The sequence below is a fragment of the Chelonoidis abingdonii genome, chromosome 25 (genome assembly GCF_003597395.2).
Source record: "Chelonoidis abingdonii isolate Lonesome George chromosome 25, CheloAbing_2.0, whole genome shotgun sequence".
In the NCBI taxonomy this organism is placed as follows: domain Eukaryota; kingdom Metazoa; phylum Chordata; order Testudines; family Testudinidae; genus Chelonoidis; species Chelonoidis abingdonii.
This window is the reverse complement of record NC_133793.1, coordinates 11,201,141-11,218,757: the sequence shown is the minus strand read 5'-3', so window position 1 is coordinate 11,218,757 and position 17,617 is coordinate 11,201,141. Positions and strand designations below refer to the sequence as shown.

Here is a 17,617-nt window from a genome sequence, read left to right as displayed (position 1 = left end):
ATATATTTTTGGCCTGATCTGTGACCTCTTGTAACTGTCCCCGCACTTTGAGCATCCACCACATCCCCCCTTCTAAGACTGATGGAGCTATCTAAAGATAACAAGTATGAACGGCCAGACTGGGTCAGACCAAAGGTTCAGCTAGCCCAGTATCCTGTCTTCCAACAATGGCCAATGCCAGGTGCCCGTGGGTGGCGCATGAACTGGCTGGGGGAGGCTAGCCCTCAGCCCTGCCCCTTCCACCCAAGGTCACACCTCTTCTACACCCCCGGGAACCCAGAGCCCCTCTACAGCCCCTGTCCCAGGCTGGCTAGTGCCTGCAGCCCCCACAGACCTGGAGGGCCAGCAGGAAGAGCGTGCAGCACCACTGCAGCCCCCTAGCCCCAGGAAGGCCAGTGGCACCAACAAAGTGGTGCCCTGAGGGCAAAGTGTGGGTGGGGCCATACCTGGCTGTTGGGGGAGGCACAGTCTCCCCTACCCGCCGCCCATTCAGGTGCCCCAGAGGGAATGAACAGAACAGGGAATCATCAAGTGATCCATCCCCTGTCGCCCATTCCCAGCTTCTGGCAAAACACAACCTGAATCCACGTTAAAGGCTAATAAACGAAACCCAAGCCTTGGCCAAATAAACCTGCCAAACACAGAGATGAAAATCAAAACAACCTTTAAATAAATAAAGGAAATAACTCTAAACAAACAACAAAGGCCCGACTCCTCTCTCCAGTGCATGGGTGTAATTCAGCCATATTCAGGGTCAGCAATTTTGTGGAAGTCACAAACAAGCCAGGTTCCTAGTCTGAAGGCCTGACTGGCCTTTAGGTGGGGACAGAAAATAGCTCGATCAACAAATTTTTTTCAATAGTACATTTTTCTTGGATGGTGCAAAACCACCGATCAGGAGAAAAACAACACAGGGCTAAAGAGAGGTGATGACGGGGGTTCAAAGATTAGCTCTCTTTAAAGAACGTTTTTTCCCTGCATATTCAGAGGGCTGACCCTGGATCACAGACTCCTCCGGCCTCAGGGATTTCTGAATATGCAGAGAAGAAATCGGCACATCGGTGTCCTGCGCCCATTCACCATTGCCCTTGTGCTGTCATTTACACTACTGCAAAGTGGATGTAAAATGCTACAAAATTAGAACAGCGTTTCCACTCACTTTTGCACGCGTGTATATGGCAACACCAGGTGTAGGACAATGGACAATCAGGCCCATTATATATGAAAAGGAACTCAACGCCCACAAGGAGATTAACATTCACACATACCAGGCCTGATTCTCCTCTCACATCAGTTTACACCAGCGTGGAGGAAGGCCTCATCTACGCTTAACATTTCTAGGGCATAACTTTGTCAGTCAGGGGTGTGAAAAAACCCACCCCTCCTAGTGACACACTTGTGCTGACAAAAAGCCCAGTGTAGGTGCAGCGACACTGACAGAATAGTGCTGCTGCGTCAGCACAATTGATGCTGTTCACAGAGGTAATGGCACAGTGTGGAGGGGATGACAAATAACGATTATGGGGTTGTAGCAGAGAGGAAGGGAAACCAGGACTGGAATAAAAAAGGGAGCTGCAAGTCAGAGTCCTGGGTTCACCTCCCCCCAAAGCCCTTCTCCATAGCTTCCCCTGCTATCCTACGTCCCATTCATACTAAGTTGTATGGTTTTTTGATGTATCCACTAGAGACTGGGTGGCGATCACCCCATTCCTGGTCCTTTATATCTGTCTTAGACATGGTTTATCATTCCCTACATTAGGGCACAGATTCTGATAAGCAACACACAAGGCCAGACAACTGGCAGCGTTATTAATGGAGCTACGCCAGAGATGAACTAGGTCCATCGTTTCATCGAACAATCAATCAGAAAGTGCAGTCCCAAATTCTGCTCTCAGCTACCCTGGTGCAGCCCCTATTGATTTCCACCCCCACTGATTTGAATAACAATCACCACATTTCTACCAAAGAAAGAGCCCCAGACAACAGTGCCAAGAACAATCTGCTTCGGCGTCAAGAGCCACACATGGCAAAGTCCAGAAAACAGAAGTAGCTGCACAAACACGTCTGTATTTGCCTGGCAACAGCCTCCTCCTGCTCCAATCCAGAACGTCTGCCAGTTAGGTGAAAATGTCTTTGCACCTTGGCTGAGTGGTACTTCCAAGTACAGCCAATGGATGGCAGCTCAAGTAGGGATGGCGGAGCGTGGTTGGCTGAGACTGCAGGCCACTCAGCCAGACCTGCAAGGAGCACAACAAAGGGAAAAGAGGAAGCTTGCAGTTGCAGCTTATGCAGTCAAACGGATTTTTTCCCTCTAGCTGATAAAGACCCACACGCAACTAGTGTTATTTTTAGAAGCGTTTTGCAATTGCAGCTTTACTGCAAAACTCTGGCTTGACAATGTTCTGTGTCCTTTAACCATCTTTTTGTGCAAAGAGACCCCAGTTTGCCCCCCATTCCCTTCAGACCTGTGCACACTACGGCTCCAATCATTGTAGCAAGGTTTAGCATCCTTGGCCACTTGACCAGTGCAGTCAGGGAGGCCAGATTCTTCTCTCTCTTGTGAATTCATCAGGTCCAATTCCTCCCATTTTACTCTAGGGTTTAAAACTCTGGAGAGGCCAAACAGTAGGGCAAGAGCCTTTTTAGCTTGCTTTTTTTAATTGCATGTGACTTGAGATGAAGATAAGTCCAAGACCCAGACCCAAATCCTCCTGAACTCTAGGGAAGGCTGGGCCCGGCCCTATAATGATTCCAAATCAGAACCAGAGCTTCGTATCTCTCAGCTCGGACTTATCTCTCAGTCTCAAATCAGAAACAAAAAAATCTGAACAGACCAAGCCTTGGCAAAATTTGGGTTGAGCCTGGAATTCAAAGGCAAACTCCACAGTGCAGCCTCCATCTCTCCAGGCAGCAATGCACCCAGCAGAGGCAAAGCATCGATCCATGAGCAAATTCAGAAACTGTTTCTCCCCTGCTTCACATCCTGCCTCGTCATTTACACCTGGACAGAGAAGGTGTAAAGTTCACCACTTTCACACCAATGGTGCTGTTGCACACTCACTTTTCACAGGTTGAATGGCAATGTGAGGTGGCAAGGCAGGAAATCAGCTTCCCTCATAAGTCAGGAGTCAGCAGGGTGACGTTGGCGCAAGGGAGATCAGAACCATCTCAACACACTGGCTCTAAAACAGTTCTTTCCCCTTGGAGCCTCCACCAGCTCACAGCGATTCACCCCCTCCACCACACTACAAGGCTGTATGTACGTGCAGCAAAAGCAAAGGGATGGAGCAGCTTCTCCCAGGTTCATTAACCCCAGCGCAGGGTCAGAGGAGGAGCCTTGCATGACTTGTGTGACCAGCTCGGCTATTTGTCAGGAGCCCAGGAGTGACAGATGCCTTGAGCAGCAGCTGGGCTTTGGGGGACGTTGAGGCAATTAGCACTGGGACGGAGCGCTAGGGACTTTTGTATACCCGGTGACTTGGACAAAGCCCCGAGCAGCAGCAGGTCGGGATGTAGCCTGCTCCCTGAGCTGCTTCTCCTTTTAGCCTGGTTAATGAGAGCATGTATCTCCATTATTATCCCAGCACAGCCTCCTGGGCCCCAGAAGCTGTTACCAATGGGGGAAAAGGGCAGGCCTCCCCTTTGATTGGCTGGCTCCCAAAGCCCTCTCTCTCCCCCAAGCAGCCCACTAATGTGCTTGTCTGGGACTGTGTCCCTGTGTCACAGCATCTCCCCTAGCAAGCAAAGCACAGCCCCTAACCCTCTCCTCCCAATACCCCCACCCCCAGCTACCAACAAGCCCCAGAGGGAGGATGTTGGAAAAAGGCAAACATTAAAAAAGGGAAGAAAGAGAACCCAGGGATCTACAGGACCGGTCAGCCTCACTTCAGTCCCTGGCAAAATCATGAAGCAGGTCCTCGAGGAATCCATTTTGAAGCACTTGGAGGAGAGGAGGTGATCAGGAACAGTCAACATGGATTCCACAAGGCAAGTCATGCCTGACAACCTGATTGCCTTCTATGATGAGATAACTGGCTCTGTGGATATGGGGAAAGCAGTGGATGTGATATATCTTGACTTTAGCAAAGCTTTTGATACTGTCTCCAACAGTATTCTTGCCAGCAAGTTAAAGAAGTATGGGCTGGATGAATGGACTACAAGGTGGAAAGAAAGTTGGCTAGACTGTCGGGCTCATAGGCAGTGATCAACGGCTCCATGTCTGTTGGCGCGGTATCAACTGGAGTGCCCAGGGTCGGTCCTGGGGCCGGTTTTGTCGACATTATTAATAATCTGGATGATGGGGTTAATTGCACCTCAGCAAGTTCACAGTTGACACTATGATGGGGAAGAGGTAGATATGCTGGAGGGTAGGGATAGGGTCCAGAGTGACCGAGCAAATTGGAGATTGGGCCAAAAGAAATCTGATGAGGTTCAACAAGGACAAGTAACTTAGGGAGGAAGAATCCCATGCACTGCTACAGACTGGGGACCGACTGCTAAGCGGCAGTCTCAGAAAAGGAGCTGGGGATTACAGCGGACGAGAAGCTGGATATGAGTCAGCAGTGTGCTTTTGCCAAGACGACCAACAGCATATTGGTTGTATTAGTAAGAGCATTGCTAGCCAGGGTGGCTCTAGCTTTTTTGCTGCCCAAGCACGGCAAGCAGGCTGCCTTCGGCAGCTTTGCTGCAGAGGTCCCTGGTCCCGTGGATTCAGCGGCATGACTGCGGGAGGTCGGCGGTCCCGTGGCTTCAGCGTACTCCGCCAAATTGCCGCCAAATCCGCGGGACTGGTGGACCTCCCACAGGCAAGCTGCCAAAGGCAGCCTGACTGCTGCCCTCGCAGGGACTGGCAGGGTGCCCCTACAGCTTGCCGCCCCAGCACGGGCTTGGAGCCTGGTGCCTGGAGCCACGCTTTGCCAGCAGATCGAGGGGGATATTATTCCCTCTATTCGCACTGTGAGGCCACACCTGGAGTATTGTGTCCTTTGGTCTCCCACTACAGAAGGATGTGGACAAATTGGAGAGAGTCCAGCGGAGGACAATGAAAATGATTGGGGGCTGGGGCACATGACTTACGAGGAGAGGCTGAGGGAACTGGGATTATTTAGTCTGCAGAAGAGTGAGGGGGGACTTGATAGCTGCTTTCAACTACCTGAAGGGGGGTTCCAAAGAGGATGGAGCTCGGCTGTTCTCAGTGGTGGCAGATGACAGAACAAGGAGCAATGGTCTCAAGTTGCAATGAGGGAGATCTAGGTTATATATTAGGAAACACTATTTCACTAGGAGGGTGGTGAAGCACTGGAATGGGTTACCTGGAGAGGTGGTGGAATCTCCATCCTTAGAGGTTTTTAAGGCCCGGCTTGACAAAGCCCTGGCTGGGATGATTTAGTTGCTGTTGGTCCTGCTTTTACCAGGGGATTGGACTAGATGACCTCCTGAGGTCTCTTCCAACCCTGATATTCTATGATTCTACATGTGGTCTAATGACTAGAGGACAGGACTCTTGGGTTCCATTTTTGACTCTGCTACTGACTTGCTGTGTGGCCTTGCACAACACTTGCCTTTCTGTGACTCAGCTTCCCCATCTATGAAATGGGGGTGGTAACCCTTTGCCACACACAGAGCAGAGTGGGCTGTGAAGCATCATTCATGAATGCTTGCAAAGCACAGAGCCTCTGGTGGAAGGTGCTACAGGAGGGCAGCATGTTGTCATGACGTGCTACTTCCTCAGGCAGGGTCCCAAAGCCCACAATCCACGCTAGTAAAGCCATGCTAGCCAACAGCAGCAGGAGGGGATGTTCTGGCATGTGGGAAAACCCGCTCCTCCTATGGAAAGAGCCCCAGGATCATTAACATCCTCACAGAGCAGACAAGACGTTGCATTTTGACAATTCACTGCAAATACCCCCAGCGCAAGCATGCATGCACACCCACCCACCCACCAAGCCACCTGCCACACAAGTATGATCAGGCTGATTTGACCCACTGGCTCCAAGGAGTCTGGGTTTTTCAAGCCTGAGGCTTAGGCTGCTAAGCCACCCCACCCCTAGCAGTACACTACGTGCAGAGGTGGGAGGAGATAGGCCAATTGCTGCCAGCTTTCACCTGTGCCTGGAAACGCACAGACCTGCATGCCACCTGAAGATCAAGAAGAGATATGTTGCCATGCCCACCTGCAAACACAAGGGCTGCTGTTATCCAAGGCCACAAACCATGAATTTGCTCTAATTTAACCTGTCGGCCTTGAGCCTAACTCTGCTCTCATTTACGCCAGTGTAAATCAGGAGTAACTCCACTGAAATCAATGGAGTTAGCCCAGTGTAAACAGAATGGAAGATCAGAATCAGGATCTTGGTCTCACTTTACTCTGTGCTCCCTCTGTGGGCCTGAAGCCTGCCTGCTCTCCTCCCCGTCCTTCTCGCACCACACCTCCAACATTTCACACACTGATCATCTTGGTTCAAGAGCCTTCTCCTCAGCAACTGCAGCTGCCTAGAACACTGCATCCTGTTTGAAAAGGTTTCTTTCCTCCCAATCGCTCAGGCATCTCTATGGCCCTCAATAATATTGATCTCTGGCTCCTTGTCTATTCCTGTCCTCTTCTTTATCCATCTCTTAGTGGCTTTAGGACCAAGTGCACAGGCAAGTCCCAGAAGTGCAGCCCTCCAGCTGATCATAACCCTCTCACTGTTACCTTCTACCCTCCCTGCTTGCTTATTGCAGCCACCTGTTAGGCTCTAAGCAGTTTGGGAGCAGGGACCATTTTTGTTATGTCACCTAGCACATGGGGGCTGGGGCCTCCAGGTACTACCACCATACAAATTATAATTCATCATCATCATCTCCTGCATGGGCTCCTCCTGACCACTGAGGAGGTGCAGTGCCATCATGCTCCTTCTCCTGGGAAGGGGCATGCAGATGGAGAAATGACAAGCTGGCACTGATCAGTTCAACTCCCTGCCCCCACACCAGTAGCAAATTTAGCAGGAGAAGCAGGGCAGATCCTGCAGGTTCATTCCCTCCCAAGCCACCACCTGATACAGGGCTCCAGGCTTGGCTGAGGAATCGCACAGCACGTGCAGGAGAGCAGGCCTTGGGTTGTGGGAGGCCAGGCAAGATTGCCTGCAAATGCTTTCCAGGTGATGGCGACACAGGTTCTTGTTTCGTTCCCCCACTGGGGCTTCTGTTGAGACAGGCACAAAAATCCAGCCAGGAAGCAGAGGAGGCAGCCTGAGGCCAGGTCTACACGAAGCGCGAAAATCGATTTTAGATACGCAATTTCAGCTACGAGAATAGCGTGGCTGGAAATCGATTATCTAAAATCGATGTTTACTCACCCGTCTTCACCGCGCGGGAATCGATGTGCGCGCGCTCGCCATGTCGATTCCGGAACTCCGTTGGTTTTGGTGGAGTTCCGGAATCGATGTAAGCGCGCTCAGGGATCGATATATCGCGTCTAGATGAGACGCGATATATCGATCCCCGAGCAATCGATTGTAACGCGCCGATACGGCGCGTCGTATAGACGTGGCCTGAGATCCCTACAAGAGGCCTCTCAACCTCTCTGCTTTGGTTGATTGATCTCAGGCTGCTGTGGCAACAGCCGCCCTTACCTCCCATCAGTGAATCAAGGTGTGGTGGTGCCTCACACTCAGAACCTGACTCAGTGATGCTCTGTGTCCTGCTCTCCTTGGCAGACAGCATGGGACCAGGCTCTGCACCTGCCCTTCAGAGCACCCCTGTGCGGTTCTGTCCCACCACGAGACCATGTCTCACTACGTAGTGCTAGGCAGTCTGCTCAATATGGACCATCGCTTTGTGTCCGACAGAGCGAGAGAGGTTTGTATGGATACACTGAAGGATCCAACAGGCTCTTGCCAGCTCTGTCATTGGCTCTCCTGTGCTCCCAGTTGCCGAGGGAGTCCAGGTACAGAGTGTCGACCTGTGGAAAATGAAATACAATAGAGTAATAATTAACGACCATTTGCTAAGCTGCTTATTCAGGGGAAGAGAATTTTTGATGTGTGGTACGTTTTGCACTGCTTTACGGAGCCGGTGTCATTAGCTAACAGGCCAGCGGGGTGGCTATTCCCTCAGCATCAGGTATGGGCCATCTAGACTCGCTGGAACCATGGGTTCAAATGATGCCGCCGGGGGTCGACTCAGCCTTTCGTCTGGTAACAGCTGCTAAGTGGAGTCATGCAGAGTTCACGACGCGTGTGGGATTTTCCAGGTGCTGCCTTTAAACCCAAGTCCCACCTAGGGTGACCAGATGTCCGATTTTATAGGGACAGTCTGATATTTGGGGCTTTTTCTTATATAAGTGCCATTTACCCCATCCCGATTTTTCACACTTGCTATCTGGTCACCCTAGTCCCAACCCCCACCCATCTGGACAATATAGATCCTGTGAGGTTTCTGATCAGAGCAGGGAGATTTCCTCTGGGGGTTTGGCCAGAATTTTACCCTGCCCATTTTTCTGTGCTCTGGCTGTGGCTTTTCACCCCAGAGCTGGCTGCACTTCCATGGTGGGTGAAGGGATTCTTGGCTGCAGAGGGACAGAGTGGGCCCAGCTGTCTCGTCAAGGTGGCGAGGGGAGGACATAAGCGTTCTGACTGTGGGTGCAGTGGCCAGGCAGGCAAATGACACTTGGGGAGGATGGTCTGTGCTGCAGCTCCGATGTGCCTGGGGACACAGGGGTTGATTTCAAGGGATTGGCTCAGTTACCGGGTCAGGCTATGCCTTACTGGGTCACAGAGTGACAGTGTGAAATAAATTAATCGCTATTAATCGCACTGTTCAACAATAGAATACTATTTTAAATATTTTTGGATGTTTACTACATTTTCAAATATATTAATTTCAGTTACAACACAGAATATGAAGTGTACAGTGCTCATTTTATATTTTTGATTATAAATATTGCACTGTAAAAATCAAAAGTTTTTCAATTCACTTCATACAAATATTGTAGTGCGATCCCTTTATCATGAAAGTTGAACTTACAAATATAGAATTATGTACAAAAAACTACATTCAAAAATAAAACAACAGCGCCTACAAGTCTACTCAGTCCTACTTCTTGGTCAGCCAAGCACTCAGGCAAACAAGGTTGGTTACACTTTGCAGGAAATAATACTGCCTGCTTCTTGTTTACAATGTCACTTGAAATTGAGAACAGGCATTCGTATGTAACTGTTGTAGCCAGCGTTGCAAGATATTCACGTGCCAGATGTGCTAAAGATTCAGATGTCCCTGCATGCTTCAATCACCATTCCAGAGGACATGCTTCCATGTTGATGATGGGTTTTGCCTGATAACGATCCAAAGCAGAGCAGACCGACGCATGTTCATTTTCATCATCTGAGTCAGATGCCACCAGAAGAAGCTTGATTTTCTTTTTTGGTGGTTTGGATTCCGTAGTGTGACAAAGTTCCTCCTCTGCCTTGGTGGGTCCTGTGCTTATTGGCAGATTTGCTAACCTCAGTGATCTTCCCCACAGTCTGGATCAACTCCTCCTGTGTCTGATCAGGAGTTGGGAGGTTTGGGGGGAACCCGGGCCCACCCTCTACTCCGGGTTCCAGCCCAGGGCCCTCTGGATTGCAGCTGTCTATAGTGCTTCTTGTAACAGCTGCATGACAGTTACAACTCCCTGGACTACTTCCCCATGGCCTCCTCCAAACACCTTCTTTATCCTCACCACAGGACCTTCCTCCTAGTGTTTGATAACACTTGTACTCCTTAGTCCTCCAGCAGCACAACCTCTCACTCTCAGCTGCTTGTGCCTCTTGCTTCCAGCTCCTCACACACACTTCCTCTCCTCTAGCTCCTCCCTCCCTGACTGGAGTGAGCTCCTTTTTAAACCCAGGTCCCCTGATTAGCCTGCCTTGATTGGCTGCAGGTGTTCTAGCAGGTTCCTGATTACTCCAGTGCAGCCCCTGCTCTAGTCACTCAGGGAACAGAAAACTACTCAGCCAGTGACTAGTATATTTGCCCTCTACCAGACTCCTGTACCACACTGGCCTGGGTCTGTCACAGTAGTTTCTGCATCAGAGTGTTGCTCTTTTAAAACTTCTCAGAGCATGCTCCACACCTCGTCCCTCTCAGATTTTGGAAGGCACTTCAGATTCTTAAACCTTGGGTTGAGTGCTGTTGCTAATTTTAGAAATATCACATCAGTACCTTCTTTGCAGTTTGTCAAATCTGCTGTGAAAGTGTTCTTAAAACGAACATGTGTTGGGTCATCATCCAACATTGCTATAACATGAAATATATGCAGAATGTGGGTAAAATAGAGCAGGAGACATACAATTCTCCCCCCAAGGAGTATAGTCACAAATGTAATTGATGCATTATTTTTTTGATGAGCATCATCAGCATGGAAGCATGTCCTCTGGAATGGTGGCCGAAGCATGAAGGGGCATATGAATGTTTAGCATATCTGGCATGTAACTACCTTGCAACACTGGCTACAAAAGTGCCATGCGAATGCCTGTTCTCACTTTCAGGTGACATTGTAAATAAGAAGCAGGCAGCAGTATCTCCCATCAATGTAAACAAACTTGTTTGTCTTCGTGATTGGCAGAATAAGAAGTAGGACTGAGTGGACTTGTAGGCTCTTAAGTTTTACACTATTTTGTTTTTGAGTGCAGTTATGCAGCCAAAAAAAAAAATCTGCATTTGCAAATTTCACTTTCACAAGAAGAGATTGCACTTCAGTACTTTTATGAGGTGAACTGAAAAATACTATTTCTTTTGTTATTTTTACAGTGCATATATTTGTAATAAAAAAGAAGGAATAATAAGAAAAAATGAGCACTGTGCACTTTGTGTTCTGTGTTATAATTGAAATCAATATTGAAAATGTAGAAAAACATCCAAAAATATTTCAACTGGTATTCTATTGTTATAAGTGCGATTAATCACGATTAATTTTTTTGAGTTAATCGCATGAGTTAACTGCGATTAATTGACAGCCATAGAAATAATACACATTGACATGTGCAGCACACGGCCCATTCCCATGTGCCCTGAAATCCAGGAAATGCATCCCCATTCAAGCATGAAACTGATTTGTTTGCCTGTTCCATAAGCGTTTACAAAACTCAACCCCATGGAAGTGAAACTGTCATTCATTGTTAGAATAGTGCAAGCAGGCCTCTGCCAAGATCTGGCCTACTCTGTGCTATGCGCTGTACCAAGTATCTCCCCTGAAGAGCTTACAATCTAATTAGACAAGACAGGAAAAGGAGGGGAAGGGAAACTGAGGCACAGAGTGGGGAACTGACTTGCCCACAAAGACAGAATAGGTCAATGGTCAGCCCAGGAAAATAACCCAGGTGTCTTTGTGCCTGATTCACTTAATAACATATCCCATTTACAAAGCCTCTTTTATCCTTATGAATATTGAAACACATTCTGGAGTTCCACTTCACCCAGCAGTGAAGTGCAACCACCTCTGGGGCAGAACGCACCAGTTGTTTAACAGCGTACAAAAACATTATGCAACCATTTAGAACAGGAAGCAAAAGGTCAACACTGGTGATTTAATTCAGCAGAGATACTTGCAGACAACACAAGATATTTGAGACAAAAGTATCTAATCACAAAATGTTGAGGCAAATGCCAGGAGAGACCCGGCCCTCTTTGAGGCAGCTGCTCAGAGCCTATAATAGTCCTGAAAAGACAGGCTGCATGCATGCAATTGCCTACAGAGAAGAGCTTATTACACAAGAGCCAAAACATAAACCACCACCGCCCCCCCGGACCCATTAGCAGAGAGGCAGGACAGATTGAGCAAGGCCGGCCTGTAGCACATGTGAGCAATAAACTCAGCAATAAGGAGTGGCACCAGACACCCCCACCTCCCACCGCTCCTTAGCCTCTGGTGATCCATCCACAGCCAATTAGAGGCATAAAATCAGTCACTTGCAATCTCAGCACTTTTCCCAGGCTGTTTGTGTCGCTTCCTCCCATTTACCAGCTGCTCTGGGCCGTCGGCAGCTTTGCTTGACTCACTCCGTTTGCTCTTTGCTTTACAGCAATGCTGACAAGCTTGGCAAAGGCCCGATCCAACCTCCCTTGCCAGCCAGTAACAGAGACCAACAGCCGCTAACATGCAGGCTGCACATTCTGGTGCTCAGGATGGCGACCCTCAGGGCAGCAGTTCTAGGCCTCTTCTATCACTAAAGCATTGACTCATTCATCCCCCCACAACTCCCTTTCTATGGCATCATTACCCCATGCTACAGAGGGATACAGCCTTTCACCTGGCTGTCCATCTGCTTTGCCCTCTGCTGTACAGCACCAGATGGGCACTCAGAGAAACGGACAAACAATGACACAAGGACAATCCCAAGAATCTGGCTTCCTCTGGATGAAGAGTGGCAGGGTGGTTTATTCTCCATGTCGACACAGTCGCTGGCCTCCTTGCTGAGGCTGACAGGACGGGCCAACCATGGGGGTGGGTGTGGGCGTGGGACATGGCCATGCCCACCAGGAATGGGAATCTTTGTGCATGGACCGCTTAGCCCTGGTGCCCTTTGTGGGTGGTGTGCATAACCCTGACTCAGCTGCCTGCTTGGCATTCTTTTCCCTGGTGTAGAAGTTGGTATCCAATGCAGTACTGCAGCTCCATTAGAGCCTGCCTGCCTGGACCCTTACTTGGGCAGTATGCAGCATCTGGGAGACTCTGTGACCTCGCTAAACAGGCAGCTCCTAGAGAGCCTGAAGGAGCAGCACCAACACCTGGTGGAGACCCGATGGTGCTTCCGGCTCCCCCTGCACTGGCCCATTCTGGAGAGGGCAGGCACTTTGAATGCAGTTCAGCAGCGCCTGCCCCAGGGCATCCACTGGTTCCTGTCTGGTCCCCTCTCCTCTGCTGCACAGCCCCACCCATCTTCCAGAATCCAAATCCTTTGGTGCCACCACTTCCTGCTTTCCTAAGGGTGGGGCATTGGGCTCAGCGGTGGCACCTTCCACAGCATCTCTAGCAGGCAGCACATCAGCATCTGTCATGGTGGCACACGACCATCACCACGGGGAAGCAAACGGGATCGTAAAGAGACCAAGGCACAGGGAAAATATAAACTAGCTCCTCTATTACTTGGGTGATTCACACTCCTAGAGTCAGCCCCTGCTAGTTCTCCAGTACTGCCTGTGGCCTTTCCTCCACCCCCACAAGCAGTTTCCAAATCTGCAACTCTTGGTCCCACTTCCTTATAACAGACCAAGCCTGTCCAGCTGCCCTTTGCTCAGCACATCACCCAGCTGGTTAGGATGCCGCAGCCAAGGAGACACAATCCTTCCTCAGCTCTGCAAGAGGTGTGTTCTGTGCTCTGCAATGCAAACAGACAGACCCAAGTCAAGCTGTGCCTGGGCAGGATGCGAAAGCATCTCTGGCTGATGCAATCTTATCGCCCCCCTGTCCATCTGGTAAGCTGATTGGAGCCAAAGCTGCAGCTGCACAGGTAAAAGGAGTTCCTGGAGTAACAGTGCAGGTGCCTTCTGGGACTTGTAGTTCTCTTTGTGCAGCACATTCATAGAATGGGGAAGCAGACGTTCCAGCATCCTCAACATCAGCAGACGCCGTGCTGGGGAGACAATCACTCAGAGTAATGTCTCCCCTCTTCCTCAGCAATCAGTCATGCTTCAAAGCAAAAAGGGCTAATGCAATCCATGGCAGTATAAACAGTGAGTCTGTCCAGCACTGGGATTTTACCCTGTCTATGGCACTGGCGAGACTCAGACTGGAATACTGCACAGAGTTCTGGTGACCACAGTTTAAAACGGATTGACAAGGGTGCAGTGAAGAGCCAGAAAAATGATCTGAGGGTTGGAGAACATGTGAAGCATTGATGGAGCCATTAAAAGAGGCACATGAAAAGATGCAGCTTTATAGAAGCACAAAATGTACCCGAGGCTGCACAACATGCTTAGGCAGGAGTTAATACCAATTACCCTGTTTTTCAGACATACCAGGCACTTACATTTTTAACTGGAGTCCAGTGGAGCTGCAGATGCTCAGCATATTTGAAAATCAGACCCTCGGGCTTAGCAATATTAGGGATTTTACACGTGTGTAACTACACTAACGTATGACATGCATCTGACGAAGTGGGTATTCACCCACGAAAGCTCATGCTCCAAAACGTCTGTTAGTCTATAAGGTGCCACAGGATTCTCTGCTGCTTTTACACTAATGTAGCTGCGCCAGCAGAAACCCCTAGCGTAGACAGTCCACAGATGTTTACACTGATGAAAAATCCCTAAGATAAGGCCTGTGTTGGAGCTTTAAGCAGCAGCTAGAGAAAGGCTGACCATGTGCTCTTGACATGTAACTGCTGGTCCTTATGTTGGTAAGCACAATAGAAAGTATTCCTGATGCTGCAGACCTTTTGCATGGACCTTCTGAAGCGAGAGATTTCCTTTGAGAAAAGGAGTCTTGGCTAAGAAATAGCTGGGGGTTAGCAAGAAAGGTTCCCTCATGTCACTAGAAGGGTAAGGCACCCACACAGGAGCAGTAGGTCTCATTATTGACTGACAGCATACTACTAGAAAGTGACTTACAGCTCAAAAGGCAGGAACAGACATCAAGACATCTGATGAGTAGATGGGACTGGGAACCAGGACTCTAAAGTTTCATTCCAACGTCTCATTCTGTGGGCCTGGGGCAAATCTCTTCACCTCTCTGTCCTTCCCTTCCCCAACCTGTAAAATGAAGATAATACTTACCTACCTCTTGGATGAGTTATAAAGCGTAATTAACTGAAGCTTGTAAAATGTTCTGAGATCCTAGGTTAAAAAGGCAAAGTAGCCCAAATCTGTTGACCTTCAGGGCAAGTTGCAAAATCCATCTGTTTGCTTGGGCTTTTAGGCAGTGCTCCAGGAATGGGAGGGAGGGGTTTTGTTTTCTGCATGAAATTACCAGCTGATGGAGCTAATTTACTTTTACTGTGAGCAAAGGCTGTTATGCTGCTAGGTGGTTATTCACGTGTGCAGGCTGCAGTTCCACCTAATTGCCAATGTGCGCAGAGCTACGTCCAGGACATTTTGTATTTAAATGTAAATAATTATTAATAAATAATAATCTGGCATAGTTCATCAGATGATCTCAAAGTGCTATACAAAACAGGAAAATATTATCCATCTTACAGATGGGAAAACTGAGGCACTGGGGGGTAGGCAGAGTGACTTGTCACGCAGAAGGGTAATAGAGCCACGAGGAGAACCAATATCTCCAGAGTCCTAGTCCAGTGCTCTATCCACTAAGCTACACTACCTCCCTTGCATCTGACATTCACCCACGAAAGCTTATGCTCCAATACATCTGTAAGGTGCCCCAGGACTGTCGCCTTTTACAGCTCCAGACTAACATGGCTACTACTCTGATACTTGACTACCTCCCTTACACGTCTATATACAATTGCAGTGGGACTTTTGATTGAAGCTGGAGTTCATTCAGGCATCATATACAAAGCAATGCAATACACCCGTTAACGGTGAGAGCAGTGCCCTCTCTCTTGGTTATTACAGACGGAGTCCGCTCTTCTCTCTTTCCTTATTTGTTTCTGGAGAGGGTAACTCTGCTTGAGAGCTTTTTAATTTTGTTTTTAGGGGAGGAAGGGACAATTGTTTGCAAATGCTTATAATTTTCTACAAAAAAAAATTGAAGAATCTTTTCATAAAGCTTTGAAATAAAACCAACTCGTATTATAAAGGTGTAATTATGAACCCTAAATCTGTTTGACTAGTGATTACATAGTTTTGGAGAAGGAAGTATCGGCTAGTAACCAGGAGCTATTAAATTCTTATTCAATCTGTGGGTGGAAATTTCAGAAGTGCTGAAGACTTCGGAGGATAAGTCCCAAGAAATTCGCACTCTGTGGGATAGCTGACACCAAAGTCCCTATAGGGAGCAGTGGCCCAGATGCCACTGCAGTGTTTCTACTGCAGATGCTCGATGCCAACAGGAGAGAGTTCTCCAGCCAGCATACTAAATCCAGCTCTGTGGCGGTGCTGTACACCGGTGCTTAGGTCAGTGTGACTTACATTGCTCAGGGGGGTGGCTTTTTCACCCCCCCGAACAACACAAGTTACACTAACGTAAGTGCTAGTTATGTCTTTATAAGCTGAAAGGCAAGATGGCCATTTCGAAAGGGAGTGCTTGTCTAAGGATCAAAGCAATGGATCGGAACTCAGGAGTCCTGCATTTTAATTTCCAACAATCTTGATATTTTTTGGTTGAAAAATATATAAGTTTAAAAAAGAAACCCACCCCCGTCAGGACTTCTATAAACATTTAAGAGGGGAAAACTGAGCATGTTTCCAGTTTCTCCCCCTCCCCCACCAGCAAGTCACACTAATGTTTGAAAAGGGCTTTGAGACCTGACAGCTGCCATAAAGAAAACACACATGTTTTCCTTTCACTAAGGTTGGTGGACCACGGCCAAGGGCTTTAGGATGTAATCAATGTTGCCCATTCTGGGTTTCAGAAGATGTGATGGCAACTGCTTCTGAACAATAATATTAGACCAGGCTGTGCTGCTTTGGACCATGCCACCTTCAATTTATTTTTAAATATATTTAAATTCATATGGTCAATATCTCTTTTTTTCTATCAGACTCTTTTGCATGTACTTCCTAAAAGCCAGGGCTGGTCAAAAGTTTTAATTAAAACTGACAGAAAATTGGATTTTAGCTTCAATGAAACATTGCACTTAACATTCCTGCTTTCTGCAGAGAAAAAAAAAAAGATTTTTCTTTGAAAAACAAAATCCAAACCCTAAAATATTTGATTTGGAAATGTTGTGGGAATGGCTCAAGGTGATTGCTTCATGTCCCCATTATTCACAGGCTAGGCTCTGTGGCCAGACTACACTTCCCATGTGCAACACCTTCCCTCTCTTAAGAGCAGACTATCACCCATCATGGATGTCCAGTCTATAGAAGGGAATACAGGCATGGGACGCCCACACAACTCCCATGATGCACTATGACAGCATTTCCAAATTGAAAATGTTCAGTTGTCAGATTAAATTTTGTTGAACTGGAATTTACCCTGACCAAAACCCTATTTTTTCAACCAGCCCTACTAACAGAGGATCTAGGAGAGAGGCACAAATGGCCGTAAAGCATCTGCCATGGTACCTTGAAAAAATCTACCCTTTAGTCTTTTTTCTTAGAGTGCTGTTGTCATAAGTAGATAGGTAAGGTAAGGGTTAAGTTTCTTTTACCTGGAAAGGGTAACCAAACACCTGACCAGAGGACCAATCAGAGAACTGGATTGTTTAAAAGTCAGGGGCGGGAATTTGTATACTCGGGGAGCCAGCTGTTGTATTTTGCATCTCAATTTGTCCTGAGGAAAAGAACGCTTATCTCTTGGGAAGCCAGAGAAACAGGGTTATATCTGGAGTCCCCCCTGGGAGGGTTAGGCGGGACACCAGAGAGAGGAAAGGGGTCAGGCCTATCGAGCCAGCTGTTGTATTTTGCATCTCAATTTGTCCTGAGGAAAAGAACGCTTATCTCTTGGGAAGCCAGAGAAACAGGGTTATATCTGGAGTCCCCCCTGGGAGGGTTAGGCGGGACACCAGAGAGAGGAAAGGGGTCAGGCCTATCG

At 48.2% G+C, this 17,617-nt stretch overlaps 1 protein-coding gene across 1 annotated transcript in view; it reads right to left on the bottom strand.

The window, feature by feature from the left end:
* Positions 1–17,617, bottom strand: part of SESN2 (sestrin 2) — a 62,719-nt gene that overhangs the window by 24,876 nt on the left and 20,226 nt on the right. The window lies entirely within an intron of this gene.